This window comes from Priapulus caudatus, unplaced genomic scaffold, assembly GCF_000485595.1.
Source record: "Priapulus caudatus unplaced genomic scaffold, Priapulus_caudatus-5.0.1 Scaffold227, whole genome shotgun sequence".
NCBI lineage: Eukaryota > Metazoa > Priapulida > Priapulimorpha > Priapulimorphida > Priapulidae > Priapulus > Priapulus caudatus.
The window spans coordinates 75,383-77,898 of record NW_014577288.1 but is presented as its reverse complement, the minus strand read 5'-3'; the positions used below and the strand labels follow the sequence as shown (position 1 = coordinate 77,898).

Genomic DNA, 2,516 nt, shown 5'->3' with positions numbered 1-2,516 from the left:
TAAATGATAAATGATTTCTGTCGCAAATCTTGTGATATTTAACCAATGTTTACTTTCGAAACATCCAAAATGCTATATGCTGCCATTACGACTGTAGTTCACTAACCTGCCGTATCAGTCTCGGGTGGTTAGTCCATAGATACTAACCCAAGGGGATTCCTAACTGGTGGATATATGTTTCCATGCCATCGAATGTTCGCGTGACGTCAGTGTTCGTGCGTCGCGTGCGCGCGTCGCGTGCGTCAGTTTCGTGACGTCGCGTGACGTCCCTCGCATTTCCCTTCACAACATCGTTGCTCGCAAACTCCACGACAGATGGCGCTCTCGCTGCGAATGTGAGGTTAGAGGTCACCAACATGTCTGCGCCCGTGAAGTGACAGTTCTCCTTGCCAATATGATTGTGATAACTTCTATGTGTTAAAAGGTATTCAAAAATTAGTTAGGGAAATTGCTAAGCTTGTGTCAGGTGTAACTGCAAGCGCCACTGTTCACACAACTATTACTTATATTATTAGCCCCACTGTCTCCATAAACTAAGAGTAAGAGTAAGAATAACTTGAACTTCGACTCTATCAGTATCAGTATCAGTCTTACTCTTAGCTCTAGTACTAGTACTAGTAGTAGTAGTACTAGTAGTACTATAGCGTCCGTTCATTAACTGCCGCAGGGCTATAGAACATTCTCGCACAGATTTCGTAACACCACCTGGTCCCGATTGGTTCCACAAAAAATGGCTCAGAAAACGCAAAGCGGCAAAATTATCAGGCTTTTTAACACTTAGGGCCTATTAAAGCTATTTATCTACATGGACATCTCACCTATCATTTTGAACACTTTGACTTTTCACAACTTTACACCATGTATTTATGCCTTTAATAGCTTTATTCCTCACAAGTCAGCACTACTGGCTGTACCATTTGAAATATTGTGGCGTGCGAACGCGTGACGTCACCGGTATTGTATGTACATGCACCATAGCTGCCATGTGTTTTTCCTACATATCCGGTGACGTCACGCGTTCGCACGCCAATATTTCAAATGGTACAGCCACTCGGCCAGTAGTGCTGACTTGTGAGGAATAAAGCTATTAAAGGCATAAATACATGGTGTAAAGTTGTGGAAAGTGTTCAAAAAGATAGGTGAGATGTCCATGTAGATAAATAAGTGTTAAAAAGCCCGATCATTTTGCGTTTTCTGAGCCATTTTTCGTGGAACCAATCGGGACCAGGTGGTGTTACGAAATCTGTGCGAGAATGTTCTATAGCCCTGCGGCAGTTAATGAACACGGACTATAGGACTAGAGCTATATCAGTCTATGCTGTCACTATAGTCACTACATTCATTCATACATGCGTCTAAACAGAGGAATTGCTCCGACCTGTGATTGGAGGATAAAAATAGACCCCGTCCACTCCCGCCGCATACGCTATTATGCTATGACCGGTAGGAACGTGTATTTACAAGATAAGACCCTGGTATAACGTGTACGATGTACTACCTACTAACTATCATATGGAGCGACCGATTTCAGTTACATTTCTATAAATTCTAGCTGTTATAGTCTATAGACACATGTCTTAGCCTTAATGATAATCTCTGTGAATTTTGAGTCTCTTGAAGCAAGATTAGTCTAATTAATTAGCAAATATGCACGCGCGGTATCGCTCATATAATAGACTAATAGTAATAGTAATAGTAATACACGCGCGGCTATGACCAGTGAAACGAAACGTCACTAATTCTATTTTTATCCTCCAATCACAGGTCGGAGCAATTCCTCTGTTTAGACGCATTTTTGTCTGTCACTGAGCTAGGCCTACCTAAGCTCATAGGGTCTATGTCCCCCAGGGTACTGCCGGAACGTACCCTGGGTACGGTCCGGTATACCGGAACGTACCCTGGTAACTATCTGATATGGTTAGGGTTGGGGAGTAGGCGTAGGCGACGCCCTAGACTCGTTAGTGGAGTAGGCGAGGTCTGGTCCGGCATATTAGATAGTACCAGGGTACTAGAGCTAGCCCGAGACCCAGCCCGGCAGCCGGCATAGACTGTTCACAGATCAGTATTCACAACGCTTATCCGGGAAGGTGGCTATAACTCCCTGTGTTGTAAGTTATCAAATTGATCGAAGGCTTCGATCGCCACCTGGTATAGCATGTTTCAATCCTGAAAGAGTGCTGTACATGAAAAGAAGCTGTACTTAAAAACCATCAGTAAAATATGAGTATTACTATTAGCGTATCTTTTTTAAGTGTCTAGATCTTGTACCATTGACACTAGGGTGAGATATTGGAAACTTGGTACACCAACTTAGGGCCTGCTGTTAGAAACATAAATAGTTATATGACACCATAAATATGGGTGCATCAGATCATGATCAATAATAGATATAGTTCCGATAGATAAAGCGATGTGCATTCTAATGACATTTCGTTCGGGTAAAGTCATTTTACATGATATAAGACCAAAACTATTAGGCAGTGGCTGGAGATACGGCAGCCGTATCTCCAATTTAC

The 2,516-nt window shown here is 42.7% G+C and overlaps 1 protein-coding gene across 2 annotated transcripts in view; it reads left to right on the top strand.

Moving 5' to 3' along the window:
- The window catches only part of LOC106807653 (RPII140-upstream gene protein-like), an 11,204-nt gene that overhangs the window by 4,259 nt on the left and 4,429 nt on the right, over positions 1-2,516 (top strand). The window lies entirely within an intron of this gene.